This window comes from Scylla paramamosain, chromosome 35, assembly GCF_035594125.1.
Source record: "Scylla paramamosain isolate STU-SP2022 chromosome 35, ASM3559412v1, whole genome shotgun sequence".
In the NCBI taxonomy this organism is placed as follows: domain Eukaryota; kingdom Metazoa; phylum Arthropoda; class Malacostraca; order Decapoda; family Portunidae; genus Scylla; species Scylla paramamosain.
In genome coordinates this window covers 6,879,212-6,896,021 of record NC_087185.1, presented here as the reverse complement: position 1 = coordinate 6,896,021, position 16,810 = coordinate 6,879,212, and the positions used below count along the sequence as shown (strand labels likewise).

The following is a 16,810-nucleotide window of genomic DNA, read 5'->3' as shown; positions in this document are numbered from 1 at the left end:
AACGTTTAATTAAATTGACGTGATGAAAATGCACCGCGTTCGAATACGGACAAAAGCAAAAATAAAAGAAATTCTTTCGCCGCGTGATCAACGTGCGCCTCTTAGTCTAATTGGAACCTCGTCAACATTTTTGAAAAATTACATAACAAGGGCGCAGTTAATTAAGACTGAGCAAATAGCGGCCACCAGGACTTGGCTCCTCTCTCATTATTAATCCCGCCTGCACGCCCTCCTATCATTAACGTCGGTAAACAACCCCTCTTATCTTGTACACTCAGTACACGCCGCGCGCCTGTACACCACCACTGCCACACGTCACATCGTCCGTGCACTGCTCCGCCGCCGCCGCTACGACACCACTCTGGCAACACTGCACGTTCCTCCACCACCGTGACGAATATATGCAGCCGCCATCCTTGGCAACACTAGATAGCCTCTCCTGCCTTGGTAGCACTGCATCTTATCTACGGGAATCTGTCTTCGCTTTCACTTTGCCACGCAGTACAAGACGCGGCAGCACAACACAACACAACACTTAGCGCAACATAAAGCAACACGCGCCTCGCCAGCACACGTTGCCACTTTTGCACGCTTTGCACAGTTGCGAGGAGGAAAACTGCAACACAATGCATACTTTTGACAGCCATCCTTGAACAACATGAGGTCGTGTACACAAGAAAGTACACACACACACACACACACACACACACACACACACACACACACACACACACACACACACACACACACACACACACACTCACACACACACACACATACACAAACCGCAGCAAATTAGTGTTGTTCTCTGCTACACGTTTTTCCTCCCACTCAATTTATTTTTCCTTTCTTTACAAATACACAACAGAAAAGAACAGAAGTTAGTTATTAAACGCTAAAAACACGCGAATAAAACTCGTCTTAATCTTCCCTCACCCTGCAACTGTTCCATCTCCTTTCACCTTCCTACGTGTGTTCCTTCTTTTTTTCCCTCTCGTTCCTTTACTTCCTTTCCCCGTTCGTCCCCCAGTGCAGGAAGCCTTCTCAAGGGCTTCACACTGCTGAGGGTGGCGTCAGCACGTCTAATTATCCTCATTTTTACCCTGACGCGCCCCCTCGTGATAGGTTCCTGAGTCTTATTGGATGGGCGGACTCTTTTGTGGAGGTTATGTGAGGTGTGAGTCATATTGGCCTGCCTTCTGCACCGCCAGGAGTCACTTATTAGGGACGTCAATGCCTCTGGGTCAGTGTTCTCGTGTGTGTGGGTGTGTGTATGTGTGTGTGTGTGTGTCGGTATATATGTACAAAGTTATTCAGTTTACTGGTATATTTTTTTCTCTCTCTATTTTTTCTGTCTTTTTGGTGTTTGTCAATATTTCTTCCTGTATTTATTCATTCCTGTGCTCCTAAGTTTGTTATTACATTAATTTTTGTATGTTTTCTCTGCCTTTTTTTAAGTTTTTATGTCTAAGTCTCTCTCTCTCTCTCTCTCTCTCTCTCTCTCTCTCTCTCTCTCTCTCTCTCTCTCTCTCTCTCTCTCTCTCTCTCTCTCTCTCTCTCTCTCTGATCACACTCCCCTGGCTGCCGAGGACCCGCCATTATTTTCACCTTTTCAAGCCAGTCCTCTCTCTCTCATCAACTCTCCGCCTTCCAACCCATTGATCCTTAATATCTATTCCATCAATTCAATTTTCCTCCCGTTTGGCCATTCCTCCCTCTCTATTCCAGTTGGTTTTCACAGTCATTCCCACCAATTAGGTTCTCCTTTCTGCCGTTTCGTCTCTCTCGTGTTCCATCAGAAGCTTCGGTTTATGTTAGTCGTGGGTTTTCGCTTCCCCCAGGCTATCTCCACTGTGAAATCCTTACAATTACTCACCTATTCTCTCTCTCTCTCTCTCTCTCTCTCTCTCTCTCTCTCTGATGTTGGTTTATCATTTTTATGTGTGTTTTTCTTCCGGCTTCGTGTGTTGTTGTTGTTGTTGTTGTTTTTGTTGTTATGATGATTATTATTGTTGTTGTTGTAGTTGTTGTTATGATGATTATTATTGTTGTTGTTGTTGTTCTTGTTGTTGTTGTAGAAGCAGCAGCAGCAGCAGCAGTAATAGTAGTAGTAATGGTAGTAGTAGTAGTAGTAGTAGTAGTAGTAGCAGTAGTACTAGTAGTAATTAAATTTGTTTTCTTTGTGAAATTAATTTCAAGTGTGTGATATCTTATTCTCTCTCTCTCTCTCTCTCTCTCTCTCTCTCTCTCTCTCTCTCTCTCTCTCTCTCTCTCTCTCTCTCTCTCTCTCCATGATTTACGAACCAATGTGTGTAATCCTTCTTGAATTCATATATCTTCATTTTCTCGTCTGGTTCCCCCCTCAGCTGCCTTCCTTCCCACCATCTTGCATCGCCCTCCCTCCGTCACCCTCCTTCTCTCCTCCTCTCCCTTCCTCTCCTTTACTCCCCCTCCCGCCCTTCCCTTTTCCTATTCCTTCCTCCATCAACCCCATCGCTATAAATCCTCAATCAATCTATTCTCTATCCCTGCAATTTACTTCGGATATCTTCATCTCGCAAACGCCTATGAAAGAAAATCCCGAAGTTCAATGAGACAGAGAGAGCGAGAGAGAAAACGACCTTCGTGTATTTAACTTGATGCTGTTTCTTGTCAATTGTCTTCCAGCGAGATCTGCAACGCGTCTTGAGGGAAGGCTGACTTAATCTGTAATATGTTCTGCTCACTTTTTGGGTTCTTGTGGATGCTTGTGGGTTGCGTTCAAGTGAATAATGGTAATGTGTAATGGTAAAAAGAAATGACTATGTTTCCTCTGATATGCTTAACAGAAAGGCGTTAAGTAAAAACTGTGTAGGTTTGATGGATAAGTTTTTTAAATACTCGTGGATTTTGTCATGCGGATGGATAGAGTAAGTTAATGTATGATACTAAAACAAGGGATGCTATTTACATAAGATATTACGTTAAGTGACACGCCTAAAAGACACGGTGGATTAGGTAACTTCATGTAGATAAGAAAAAATACAGTCGCTTTATATAACGCCGTATAGAAGACACACAAAAAAGTCAATGAGAGGTGACTGTAAAAATAAAACTTACATAACGTATATAGGGAAGCGTAAAGAAAATACTTAAAGAAAAAAAATCAGGATGAGATAAATAGATACGCAAAAAAAAAAAAACTTATTTTACGCAACAAAAAAAAAAAAAAAAAAGAAAAAAAAAAAAAAGAAAAAGTCACTGAACGAGAACAAGAAAGGAACGGAAAGTTAGCGCTAAAATATTCGTGCACGCAATTATCACGCAGGAAAACGAGACACAAGGAACGGGGACACGAGAGTAGATAATTAGATAGATCGCGGGATAGATTGGTAGTAGTGGCGGAGTCTTGAGAGCCTCCCCAGCGGCACTGTAGCTACATGTGGAGGCTTTCGACTTGTACACAAACCCAACCCTCCACTAATGAGGGCCAGTGTTCAGTTTTGTGAAGAGCGGGGCCGTGGGGAGGAAGAGGAGAGACGGAGGAGGAGCAGGGAGGAGGACTGGAGGAGAAGGATGTGGTACGGAGAAGAGGGACGGAGGGACAGAGGGACGGGGATTGGGAGTAAGGGAGAGGAAAGGAGGAGGAGGAGGAAGAAGAGGAAGAGGATGCTTTACGGAGAAGAGAGGGATGGAGGGGCTGGGACTGAGGGAGAGGATACGGAGGAGGAGGAATGGAGGTCGGGAAGAGGTACGAGGAAGAGGAGGAGGAGGAGGAGGAGGAAAAGGTGGGGAGGAGATAGGGGAGGGAGAGGAGGGTAGCGTTAATTATTAAGGGTCCAATTACGAACAGGAGGATTGTTCATTAAAAACTTCAAACCGCCTAATGAAATCACCGCTGGTCTCATCGTTCTCTTTTTCAACTTTCCCATTTACTAATGAACAGGTTTCAAAAGATAGAGCCGAGCAGAGTCTGGTAATTAGCCACAGACAGCTCATCACGGGCTCTTGACGTGGCTAGACGAGCGAAAGATAAGGAATTACGAAACGGAGAAAGAATAAATAAGAATTAGCGAAACAACAAACGCAGACAACAAAAATACCACCACCATCACCAACAACAACAAGAACAACAAAAGCAACAACAACAACAACAATCAACGGTCATGGTAGAATTAGATTTGGGAAATAGCACGAACAGAGATTAAAAATGCGAGACGGAGAGAAAGTAGTAAAATGATGAAACAACAAGCGTAGGTATGAACAATAACAAAAACAATAACATTAACATGAATCCAAGGGTGTGGCAGAATTAGGTGATGATTGCGAAAATTAAAGTAAGGAAATAGGAAAAGGAGAAGGAAAAAAAATACGAACGAAACAATAAATTCATAGACATCAAGAACAGTAATGAAAGGTTCTGGTGAGGAGTGTAACAAAAATAAGGAAGTAAGAAACGAAGGAGAGAGAGAGAGAGAGAGGGGGAAAGAAAACTAACCCACTCACAACAAAATAACAACAAAAATCTGATGGACGTGGACAGTTTGCAGAAATAAGTACACACAAAAATGTAATACAAATGCTATAAATATTTTCACATCTGATTCACCGGAAAAATAATCCCCCAATAAATCCCTTGGAAATAATACACAAAATTTTTTCGCCTTGCAAAACCAGAAAAAAAGGAAGAGAGCAGAAAACCATAATCTCCAGGACTGTACAAATAACACGGAATATTCCAGGAAAGAAAATACATAATGAAAAGGAACAGATCCGCAAAACACACCAAGAAATCCTAAATTATCACCCAAGAAATGACAATGGCGGCCAATTACGCATTTTTTTTTTCCCACGTAGTTCTCCAGTCGTTCCTTCACCTTTAAAATTTAATCCCAGGTAATCCCTCCCAAGGTCACCATTAATACAGGTACCGGGCACAATATCTGGACATAATATTATTTCCCCGCACACTACACTAGACTCGCGCCTCTTCACTTCTTTCCTCGCTCATTTTCTTCCCTTCGCACACATAATTTCCATCTCCACTTTTTTTTTTTGTGGCATAGAAAGGGAGAGACATTCCCTTTTCTATATACATACATTTTTTTTTATCCTGTGGGAAAAGATAGAGATGTTTTTTTGTTTTCTACATATAAAATCTTTTTCTATGTTCTTTTTCACCTGGGGAGAGGACAGAATTTTCCTACCCTTTCTAAAAATCTATCTCTACTTTTTTTTTTTATGAGACAGAGAAGGACAGAAATCTCCTTCCTTTCTTATGTACAACTTCCACTGCACAGTTTTTCTTAAGGTTAGAGGAAAAAAGAAAAATCTCCTTCCCCTCATACATACATACAATTTCCACCGTCAGTACGTTCATTTTTTTTTACCCTAGGATAGAAAGAAAGAGACTCATTCCTTTCCAACGCACGATTTCCACCACCAGTACTTTTTAGGAGGAGAATGAGAGAGAGATTCCCAACCATTCGTGGATTTAAAGGCAAAATGTAAGCAGATTATGGAGAACCCTCTTGCTGGTGACGTAATTTCAAGAATCAAGTCGATGGAAGGTGCACGTCTTGGGTTAATTAAGGAGTGAGAGACGGAAAGATTGGAAGGAGGAGGAGGAGGAGGAGGAGGAGGAGGAGGAGGAGGAGGAGGAGGAGGAGGAGGATGCGGCAAAAGAGAAGGCACTGGGACGTGATCACCTATCTTTCCTGCACGCGCTGAGGAGGAAGAGCAAAGAGAGAGAGAGAAGCAGAAGAAAGAGGAAAAGGCGAAAGAGGTGGAAGAGGAGGAGAAGTAGATGGAGAAGAAAGGAATGTTTAATTAATGTTTCATCGTGTTCCGGACGCAAGGCGAGGATGTACATGTGATTTTTTTTTTATCTCCTGTGTGTGTGTGTGTGTGTGTGTGTGTGTGTGTGTGTGTTTGTCTGTCTGTCTGTCTGTGTGTGTTTCATCAAAATGCATAACACCAGTGGATTGTGATTACCTGGCGTGTCCTTTTCAATCCAGGTGAGTCAAGGGTCGAGGATTAGTGAGGTGAGAGTGACGAGAGTGACGAATAAACCAATAAACACTAATGCTTTTAACCACGACATTCAAGCCGCGAACTCGACACTACTAACCACTACAGGTGAAGAGTCAACAACATTATTACACGTGAAATCGAAACCCAACAATTCCATGAGATTTAATTGCTACCATCATGACGTTTTCTCCTTTTCTTTTGCTTTTTTATCGCCTCAATTTCTTTACAAGTGACCCCTTAAAAGAATGCCTCGATATTACCTATATTTAATACACATATAGAGATGGTAGGTGAAATTGAATGAAACTCGGGTGTAATCAATGTTTTTACTAGTTTTTGCGTGAATTTTCTTGTTTCTAAGGATAATTTGACTACAAAGGAAAGGTTACCTAGAAATTATATTCGTCTCATGCATACCTTGAGAAAGAAAATGGAGAAGAATGTGCAGGTAATGACGTCACGCCTGTCACTTTTAGCGCTACACCTCAGCGTCACTTTCAGCGTCACATCTTAACGTTACTCAGTGTCACATATCACCGTTCCATTCACGTAGGCATCACATACCATCGTCACCTGTTAGCGTCACATTTCAGCGCCACATCTTTGCCACGAGCCTAATAGGAAGAGGCTCGTGATGAACACCCGCGCAAAGAACACTCGCCAGTTATATATAATGATAGCACAAGTTATGCCGAGGATAATTGCTGCAAATGATAATGGCACGTAATAAATCAAGCTTAATTGTCGCTAGCAGGAACACCGCGCCGCGAGACTCTGGATCGGAGGTAAGACTACGCAAATATTTATCACGGTATAAATCTCTCTCTCTCTCTCTCTCTCTCTCTCTCTCTCTCTCTCTCTCTCTCTCTCTCTCTCTCTCTCTATCTATCTATCTCTCTCTCTCTCTACACCTACCTGCCACTACTTTTCTTCCGTTTCTTCTTCTTATTATTATTATTCTTCTTATTATTATTTGTCTTTCTTTTCTATTTGTTCTTCTTGTTCTTGTTCTTGTTCTTCTGGTTGTTGTTGTTTTTGTTTTTATTGTCATCGTCGTCGTTATTATTATTATTATTATTATTATTATTATTATTATTATTATTATTATTATTACCATATTGTTTCTTTATTTACAGGAGGGCGACAAGAACCACGTGGTAAGCTGCATCGGTTTGTTTACTCTCTCTCTCTCTCTCTCTCTCTCTCTCTCTCTCTCTCTCTCTCTCTCTCTCTCTCTCTCTCTCTCGTTTGCACACCGGCCAGTTTATTAGTAAAGATTAGGTCCAATTTAGTGCTGAAACCCTTAATCACAGGTCAAACAGGACGCCGAACAAACACACATTATTTTCCTCATTTTTCATTAATTTCTTTTTTTTTCCCCTTTTTAATCATGTTCCTCTTCTTGTCATTTTTTTTCCTATTTTGTTCTTTTCTTCTTTATTTCTATTCCCTCCATTTCTATTTTCCTTACCTTTCTCTGTCTCTTTTCTTAACCACATAATGTCACTTTTTTCCATTCTTCTCCATTTATTTCCCTTCTTCCTTCACGTACCTTCTTCTCTTCCTATCCTTTCCTCTTCCGCCTCCTTTCCTTTATCTCTTTCTCTCTTCCCTTTCCTTACACCATCTCTTCACTTCCTCTCTCCTTCCTTACTATTCCTTACACCATCTCCTCCCCTCCTCCTTCCTTACACCATCCCTTCAATTCCCTCTCCTCCCCTCCTCCTGCCTTTCGCTACCCCTTCACGTCCTATCTCCTCCCTACCCCTCTCTATCCCTTCAGTTTCCCTCCCCTCCCCTCCTCTCTCCTTTTCCCGCCCCTCCTTCCCCTCCACCCTGTGCACGCCTCCATCACACGAGGGTAAAGAATTGTGGCATAGCTCTTGCTTGCCTACCCAAACTTTATGCGGCCATTTTTCACGTTCAATTAATAAAACACTGTCATAACCCGCGGCCCTAGATAACCGTGTCAATACGCCACGTGAGGAAAGTGTTGTATGTATTAAACAAACAACAACAACAAAAAATTATATATATACGCCGGGCGAGGTTGGGTTCGGAGGCCCGGGGTGGGGAAGAGGGGCCGAGGGAGGAGGGGAGGGGGGGAGGTGGATTTATTCTGGCGGTGTTAAAATATGCGATTTGAGATTTATTCCGCGTGTGTGTAATGCGGGAATAAAGTTAGGCTTCACAGGTCATAAGCGGCTGAAGTGTTGACTGTTGCTTCTGACGGAGAGCAGTGGAGAGGCGGTAGTAATATTTCAGTATTTTCTGGAGCAGGAGGAGCAGAGAGAGAGAGAGAGAGAGAGAGAGAGAGAGAGAGAGAGAGAGAGAGAGAGAGAGAGAGAGAGAGAGAGAAAGAGAGAGAGGTGGAGTATACGGGAGCAGACTAGTGGTGGGTGGGGCGCTTCCCTTGCACGGGTTTCTAGTTTGTTTTTTGCTGAGAATGAAAGATTTATCGCAAAAGTCGCCGCCCCACTGCCCTGATGTACGCCTCCGCTGTCACCGCGGCATGTGACACTACACAAGCTACACAGGCACCCCCACAAATAGCGTGAGGGCGCGGCACACTCACGCACGCACTCTAACGCAAAACCTCCCGACGGACTGAGATGACGTACACTTGTGTGAGACGTGAGTATATTCCGTCTTTTTGTACGTCATTTTGTACGTCATTTTTCGCATGGGTGGTCATCCTGGTCGCCTCTCTGTGTACGCCGGAGCAGCAAATCCTACAAGTCATACACACACACACACACACACACACACACACACACACACACACACACACACACACGCACACACACGCCGGGATGAGGAATTCCATCACAGCAAATGACTTAGGTGGTCGCCCAGCCCTCATCGCGACGCTCGGTGCCGCCACTAACACGACCCCTTCCTCCCCTTCCTTCCCCTCACTTCCTCGCCCCACCACCCCGCGCCTCCTCCCCTCCCCCATGACCCTGGGCACCTAGCCAACACCTCTACGTTTTAGGTATTGTGGGAAAAATGTTGCGGTGTGGTATGAAAACATTGGAAGACGTGGCAACCCTCTCCCGGCGGCCAGGACAAATTGAATTTATGTCTGCCTATTAAATTTGACAAGGGCTGGCTATGACTCAATATAACTTTATAATTAAACTGCATATTAACAGGGACGGCTCGATCGATCATGGCCGGCGAACGCATTTCATTTAGTGGCCAACCCCGCTAGTCTGACCCAGTACTCCGCTTAATTAAACGATATTTTAAATTATGTGATCCCTCCTTGATTAATATTTGGCAATTAAAGTGATATAAAGGTACTGGACAGAGGTATATAAGCCACTGAAGGCAAACTGAAGCACTGAAGCAAGAGACACACGCTGGGGAGGGAGGGCGAGAGGCGCAGCGGCGAACACGGCGTGGCTTCTGTAAGCGGTGTCGGTCCTAAATCTGGCCCTAGTGAACATGGCTGATAGATAGATTTTCCATTAATGAGATTGTGCCAGGATCCTCCAATTGAGGGGACCCGAGGCTGCCAGAACGCCATCCGCCACCACCAACACTTAGGGCGACGCACTTGGGGATTCGTGACCCAATTCCGACTTTATGGCCCCGCGTGGGTTGTGACTGTGATGGCCCGTGTCCTTCCTCGCCGCCCCTCCCCGGCCTGAGAGTGCAACAAGGCAGTACAGGGGCAGGACGACAGCCTGTGGTCCGCTTCTGTTCAGTACACTCGACACCACCGCCATCTTCATTCACCCTCGCAAATTATCCTGACAGGCGAGGCTGCTATTCGCTCTCCTCCCGCCACCGACGGAGGAGAAAGTGTCCGAGGAAAAATACCCCAAGACAAAGCACATGAGAGAAGCTGTTACTAAAGGAAAGGGGGAGAGAGGGAAGGGGCAAAATAAAAACAAGGAAAGTCAACGGTAGAGGAAAGGCAGAAGCGACCCACTCGCCAGAAAATGAAACTTTCAAGATGAATTGTCCCACCAAAGTTGCCACCGATAAAGTTGGTATTATTCATAGAATTTCTGGCGACACAGGACAGTGCGTTTCCGTGAGCAATAGAATAACAGAGAATGAAGAGGCGGGAGGAGGAGCAGGAGGAGGTGGAGTAGGAGGGAAGGGAGAGAGGCGATGACTGCGGAGTGAGGGAGAAACTGGTTGTTCAAGGTAACATAAAATAATAGGAAAAGAAACACCGTGAAAATAAATTAATACACGAGCGAAAGATCCATTACTGTACAAGTCGCGCCTCGCCTCGTGATTGCCCGCGCGAATAGAACATGCCAAGCTGGGAATAAAGCAAGAAACAGAAAGGGAAGAAATAACCTGGTGACTGAACTGGATAGAAACAATAAAATAGATTACCCTTGAAGGAACAATCACAACAAAAACGGAGCTTGCGTGCTCGCTCAATCAAGCCGGAGCCAAACCAATCACACCGCCGCTTTCCCGATGCTACAATTATTTCCATTATTATGCTGCATAAACACAGCGCCCCACCACCACCACCACCACCACCACCACTACTACTACTACTACTACTACTACTACTACTACTACTACTACTACTACTACTACTACCACCACCACCGAAAGGAGCAGACGCACACCACCACAGTCACACTTCATACGTCCACCATAGCAGGCACCATCACGTCATCACTAACAATACAAAGAGGGTACCACAACACTGTTTGAAAGACTGCACCGTCACTTTAGTCACTGTGTGAACACCACTGTAGCAGAATCACAGAATCACTTCGGACTCAACCAGAAGGCACCTTTGTATATAACCTCTAGAAAACCCAAATTGCAAGAAGATAAGGATAAATTCACAAGTTTTCACACGATGCACCTTAAAATTTACCTCAACATTACAAAAGAGAGCCGCAAAATCAACATCATACTTCTATTAAACACTATTAATGCATAAAATCGAAGTAAAAAAAAATATCTTGCACGTTCGCAGTACAAAAATACAGGCAACACTCGCCGGTTTACGTGACATATGAGTGTATTACTACATCACGTTGCTCAATTCTGGCGTGGAGTGAATCCATTATTAAAACCCCATCGAATGTAGAAAGGTGAGAATACTAAACAACAACAGCAATAAAAGCAGTCTATCTAATAACACGGAATAAAAAAAAAATCACAAATACAGAAAAAGTAAGAACACAAAACAACAAAAAGAAAACATGGTCTCCTTCATAACACGCAACGATGAAGAAAAAAAAGCCAAAAAAAAGCGCAAAAAACACAAAATATGCCAGTGGAGTTACCGCCCCAAGTACGTTAGCGAAAAAAAGAAAAAAATGCTTCTTTCATGTCTCCCAAAATCGGCGATGGTGCTATCGGCTCTAAAACCCGCGAGGACGGTGTCTATAAAGGACTCATTCTTTATCCTCCCGGCGACCCAATCAACGCTAATCCCCCAGGTATTAATTAATTTACAAAAAACAAAGAAAATTAAGTCTGCGATAGATCCAGTAATCAGGCCTCGTGATTTAGGCTTAGGAAGGTTCCAGAGAGCTTCCTCCTTTCCCTCTTCCTCCTCTTCCTCCTCCTGCTGTTCCTCCTCCTCCTCCCTTCTCTTCCTCCAACTCCATTTTTCTCTTTATCCTTCCTCTCTCTTTTTCTTACTCCTATTTCATTTCATCATATAACTCGTTTCGTCTTGTCTTTAACTGAAAATTGAACACTGTGGTCAAACTTTTTATTTTATTTATTAATTTATTTTTTTGCAAACCTGAACATTTTATATAATCATGACACTAAACTTTTCTATTGTTTCCTGTATGTTTTTTGCTAATATGTTTTTTTGAAAGGGTGGTTTTTAGTATCGTCTGTTCTCGTATCTAAGTCTTGTGGTTTTTTATTCAGGATTCTGAAAGGCATTATTTTTTTGCTAATTTAATTCTATTTTGTCTATCATGCTACTTCATTTTCGTGTTCATATCTCGCGTTCCTTTTCTTTCCATTCGTCCTGCTTTCTCTCTCTCTCTCTCTCTCTCTCTCTCTCTCTCTCTCTCTCTCTCTCTCTCTCTCTCTCTCTCTCTCTCTCTCTCTCTCTCTCTCTCTCTCTCTCCACACCAGCACTATCTCGCAGTTCCATCTTCTAACCTTTCTTTCTCCACCCTCATCCTCTTCTCTCCATGTTCTTCCGTCCTCTCTTCCTCCTTCTCTACCTCGTGCCTTTTTCTCGCTCCTGCCTTGCTTCCCCAAAAAGAGATCTCCTAAAATATTGGCCATAAAGCAGGACTAATCGCATAAGGGAGCAACAAGCGTGTTTTCCGAACCTATTTGGTCGAGAAGGTAATCGCTAAATGTGTAAGATCATTACCGTCAATTCTTCTGTCCTAGGATATAAACTTCCTTCATGGTTTTCCCCTCTGCACTTCTCTTCTTTGCTTCTCTGGGTCTCCTCGTTCTCCTTCTCTTCTCTCTGCTTCCTTGTGCGTCTTTTTCTCTCTTTCTCTTTATTTCTCCTTTGCTTCATGTTTCCTTTCTCGCCTTCTCTGTTCTTGTTTTTTTTTCTTTTTTTCAGTTTTTATTTTCTCGTCGTTGTCCTCTTCCTTTTCTGCCTCCTACTCCTTCTCCTCCTCCTTCTGTTTCTCATTCTGCCCTTTCTCCTTGTCTACTTCTTTTGCCTCTTGGTTTTTTGTATTCCTCCTCCTCCTTCCTACTTTAATCTTCCTTCTGACAGACCTGTTATTCCCTTTCTTTCTTTGCGCTCGTATATATTTTTTTCCTCTTTCATGTTCCTCCTCTTCGTTTCCATTCCTGATAGCGCCTCTACTTTTATCATTTCACTTCCTTACCTTCCTTCCTTCAGTTTTATTACTCTTTCTCTATCTCCCTCCCTCTCTCCTTCCAGTATTTCCTTACCATCCCTCCTTCCCTCTCCACTTCCATTCCTCCTCTCCCTCCTCTCCCTCCCCGTAGCGCATAAAAAAGGGAGGAAGATAAGATAAAACTAGGCAACAGAGTCAATGCATTAGTGAGATTAGAAACTTCAGATAATCGGAAAATTAGAGCGTGTCTGTTGTTTTCTGTTTATGTGTCTTTGATATGAGCAGAGGAGTCTGGTGTGCGTGGGGGAGAGAAGGGAAAGGAGAGGAGAGGAGGAGAAAGAATCAGACGTAATAGGATGCTGGGAATAAAGAGGAAAAGGAAACGTAGATAGAATAGATGGAGGAAGAGGCGCCGGAGAAGGACAGAAAGATACAGCGAGAGAAAGGAAATAGATTAGAGTTAGAAAGGAGAAGGAGAGTTGATAAAATAGACAAGCTTTTTTTATTTTCTGGGAATAGAATAAGAGGAAGGAGTTAATAGAGTAGAGAACAAAAGTAGAAGCGCGAGGAAGACAAAACGAGAGAAAGGGAAAAGGAATATATTGGTTTTAGAAAAGAGAATAGATGATAAGAGATTATTTTTTTGCTGGAGACAAAATAGGGAAAAAGGATAAAAGTGAAGGTAGATGGGAGGAGAAGCGTTAGGAATAGAGAGAAAGAGACTCAGCGAGAGAAAGGAAATAGAAGGGAATAGTTTTTGGAAAGGAGAATAGGAGTTGTTAAAATTGAAAGTTTTGCTGAGGGATAGAATAGGAGGAAAGACTGAATAAAAAGTGTACTTAACGAGAGAGAGAGAGAGAGAGAGAGAGAGAGAGAGAGAGAGAGAGAGAGAGAGAGAGAGAGAGAGAGAGAGAGAGAGAATGCATACAACAGAGCAGTTTTCACGGGAGAACAGAAAGACGGGAAACAAACGAATAAGGAGGGAATTACTAGACAGCACTGTGGTAAAAAAAATGACGTTTAATTAGTGCATAACGAGCTTGCGGCAACGAACAGAAATAGATACAGTAAAAAAAAAAATAATAATAATCACTGCTTCTTTTATACTGTCAGCAGAAAAAAAAAAACAAAAAAAAAAACAAAGGATACGTAAATAAATAGTAGACAAGACCTTAAAGAAAAAAAAAAATCGTTTCCTTCCTTTTGTTTTCATTTAATCCGATATAATGAGATCCGATGCCTTTAAAGAGTATCTGAATATATACTTGGATCCTCCTTGAGAACTTGAAGGAAGAATGGAGTGGCTATGAGGCAGGAAGAGGAGGAAGACACTCATTAGCTCGTGTTAAGAGTGAGAGTGATGATGCAAGGAAGAGAGAAAGGAGAAGAGGAGGAGGAGGAGGAAAAGAAGAGAAGAGAGCTGGGATGTTTAGAGGAGGAGGAGGAGGAGGAGGAGGAGGAGGAGTGGAGGGAAAGGAAGGAATGCAGGAACAGGTAAGAAAAAGGAGTAATTGGGAAGGAGAAGGAGAAGAAAAGATAAAAGAGATACGGACGAAAGGAAAGGAACAAAAAAAGTGACATTGAGTTTTGTGTGTGTGTGTGTGTGTGTGTGTGTGTGTGTGTGTGTGTGTGTGCGCGTAGGCGTGAGACCATGTAAGAAAACCCCAGAATTAATTTTTACTTACATTCCTACACACACACACACACACACACACACACACACACACACACACACACACACACACACACAAAGTACACACACACGTACACACACCTACACCTAGACGTTACGAATACTTACATGTACGTAGGTGGAGAGTTCGTGTACGTACGTTCCCTTGTGTGCGTGTTTTGGTGAATTTTAGCTAAGGCTTGGAATTAATTACTTAGGAAGGTGTTGGCAAGGCTAATAATTAAATAGTTTGAGCGTTGTTGGCGAGGACTAAGTCGATTAATTGCGACAGGCGTGTTTTTGGTCCCGGTTTTTACTTCAAAGTGGATGTGTAGCGTAAATATTTCAGGTAAGGCACAGTATGTTAAGGCGAATATTTAACAGCGACGCGGGAAATATTTGCACAGGGGAAAAATTAAACGTACAGTGCAGCTTACCCCTTTTTTTCTCTCTCTTTTTTAATTTTAAGAGGCGAGGTAAAGGAGGAGGATTCGCATGGAGACAAGACCCGAATTTTAGACACATGTAAAGTGATGATATTTTAGAGCAAATGAAAAAAGGGAATGAGATAATAGTTAACTTTTATATCCGTAAGGCTGGTGTTTCCGTAAGGCAATTTAGAATAGAGTATAAGAACGTAGGTGTTTTTTTTTAATTTTATAGTTAGAATATAGGGTGTGAAATATGTAAAAGTGATAGATAAAAATAAAAAAAAAAAGAACAAGTCATAAATACAGGGAGTAAAAAAGCGACAACAGGAAATCCAAGAAAAGAAAGAGAGGGAGAGAGAGAGAGAGAAAAAAAGCAAAACACTGGAGGAATACAACAAATACTTATTCTCAGCGGACCGTAAATAAATATAGCAATAGACGAAGGACAAACACTATCCGTAGCAGACTTAGCAGCGGTAATAACAGGAGGAGGAGAAGGCGATAGAGGAAGAGGAGGAGGAGGAGGAGGAGGAGGAGGAGGAGGAGGAGGAGGAGGAGGAGGAAATTGCAGCACTCCCAGCATTTGCAGATTATGCCATCTTGCAAATGGGTGTCGCAGTATTTGGAGAACGCGGCAGAAAACTGGATTAGAGACCGTGATCGTGCTAATGGATTACCAGTCACAGCTTCCACCTTCACGCCTCCTGCTCTCCACCACATATCCCTCCACCCGCCCCTCCGCGCCCCCCGCCACTCTCCCACTCCCCCGCGCCGTGTTCCGCACCCCCTCCCCGGCCTTCACACTCCTTAGGCAGCGATTGCAACTTTTACTCCGCGTTCACACGTCGTACATTGCATTCACGCTTCGCCCCTTCCTCCCTTCCCCTCCACGACACTGAGAAACGACTCGCAAGCTAACACACACACACACACACACACACACACACACACACACACACACACACACACAGGAAAAAAAAAGAGGTATTTCCTCAACTCTGTCATCACATCCCAAGTCAAATCAAACTAAAAGGACAATTTTGTAAAGTAACTTGGGAGGTGTAATTCATTTTTTATTCACAACAACAGCCTGGAATCTACTCTTGAAACCGTAACTCCTCGCCGTGAGTTTAGGAAAAAAAGTAGAGCCTTTCTGCGCGGTGGCCGTCATTGAGTCGCCTTTAATGACAGTCCACTTGCCACTGTGGAAGCAACTTTGCTCTAAATTTGATGAAATTCACGTGTACTGGTCAAAACTCAGGTAGGAAACTGCACCGTAACAGTCATTTCCACCTTAATGCACACCAACTCAGTAACGTGTGGAGCGACATCAAAAGCTCCCGTGAAAGGCCGCGACCCGGAGCCCCTGGATGTGTCGGAACTCCGCGTCGCGCCCACTAGCCCCCTCCAGCCTCGCCGTCAGGAGTTACCGCCGCCATACACGACTGCGGCCCAAACATAAGCTGGCGCACTGCCTCGGTCAGACTCATGAAGGTATGAAAGATAAACCGCCGCCTTCCATGGTCGGGTAGGCGATCGGGACACACCCAACGCAGGAACACACTGAAAACAACGCTATCGGTGACCAGCCGTGCAACACACACACACACACACACACACACACACACACACACACACACACACACACACACACACACACACACACACACACACACACACACACACACACACACATATGCACACTCACTCCTACACCCTCACAAGGTCCCCAAAATCACATACTGCAACCTTGCACACATCAAAACACCACCACAAAAATCACGGTCTCTTCCAACCAAGAACCCCGCCCCCGTGACTGCCTCGCTGTAATCCATCACCTTAACCACAGCTTCCCACACCTCCCCAGAATCAGAACTTGCAAGTCAACAAGTAGCTTTACATTACGA

The 16,810-nt window shown here is 43.5% G+C and overlaps 1 protein-coding gene and 1 long non-coding RNA gene across 6 annotated transcripts in view; one reads left to right on the top strand and one right to left on the bottom strand.

Annotated features, from left to right (window-relative positions):
• The window catches only part of LOC135090609 (uncharacterized), a 97,844-nt gene extending 90,668 nt beyond the window's left edge, over window positions 1-7,176 (top strand). Inside the window, exon 3 of the long non-coding RNA XR_010262060.1 lies at window positions 7,149-7,176. This is a non-coding gene — a long non-coding RNA (uncharacterized LOC135090609). The remainder of the gene's footprint in view (window positions 1-7,148) is intronic.
• LOC135090608 (LIM domain only protein 3-like) overlaps window positions 1-16,810 on the bottom strand; it is a 104,530-nt gene that overhangs the window by 13,658 nt on the left and 74,062 nt on the right. The window lies entirely within an intron of this gene.